Raw genomic sequence first — 815 nt, forward strand, 5'->3', positions numbered from 1 at the left:
TTACATTTGTGCAGGTTATAAAATATAATGTCAAATAGCATAATATTTTTATCATCATCGTGGTTTTGTGTGTTAAAATTGATTCACAATCCGATTTCAACAATTATTTTGATTTTACTTTAATTTCATAATTAGTATATATGAAGACAGTAACTGTTCTCGAAAGAACAGAATACTGTTGATGATCGTGCAGCTTTTCCCTGGAATAAATGATGACTAACTGAAACCCTAAGCTGCCGACAGGTGTTGTTGATATACCTCGATGTGGACAGCTGAAAATGTGTGCCCCGACCGGGACTCGAACCCGGGATCTCCTGCTTACATGGCAGACGCTCTATCCATCTGAGCCACCGAGCACACAGATGAATAGCACGACTACAGGGACTTATCCCTTGCACGCTTCTCGTGAGACTCACATTCCCAACTGTCCACAGTTCTACATATGTAATGTACCTTATAGACATTTGCCCATTCACCCATTACTCGCGCACGCTTTGGCGATTCCCATAAGAGTTTGGGCAACCTGCGCGCATTCGCAGTCCCGGTCAGGGCACACATTTTCAGCTGTCCACATCGAGGTATATCGACAACACCTGTCAGCAGCTTAGGGTTTCAGTTAGTCATCATTTATTCCAGGGAAAAGCTGCACGGTCATCAACAGTATTCTGTTGTTTCGAGAACAGTTACTGTCTTCCTATATGTAGTTAAAGGCTACCCAGCCATTGACCTTCATCTGTGCGAATGCGCACAGGTTGCCCAAACTCTTATGGGAATCACCAAAGCGTGCGCGAGTAATGAGTGAATGGGCAAATGTC

General features: G+C 43.6%; 1 non-coding gene across 1 annotated transcript; it reads right to left on the reverse strand.

The window, feature by feature from the left end:
* Positions 1-283: 283 nt before the first annotated feature.
* Positions 284-358, reverse strand: Trnat-ugu. Its single transcript has one exon. It is a non-coding gene; the product is annotated as a tRNA-Thr (tRNA).
* Between the last annotated feature and the right edge of the window lie 457 nt (positions 359-815).

The sequence above is a fragment of the Schistocerca piceifrons genome, chromosome X (assembly GCF_021461385.2).
Source record: "Schistocerca piceifrons isolate TAMUIC-IGC-003096 chromosome X, iqSchPice1.1, whole genome shotgun sequence".
In the NCBI taxonomy this organism is placed as follows: Eukaryota; Metazoa; Arthropoda; class Insecta; order Orthoptera; family Acrididae; genus Schistocerca; species Schistocerca piceifrons.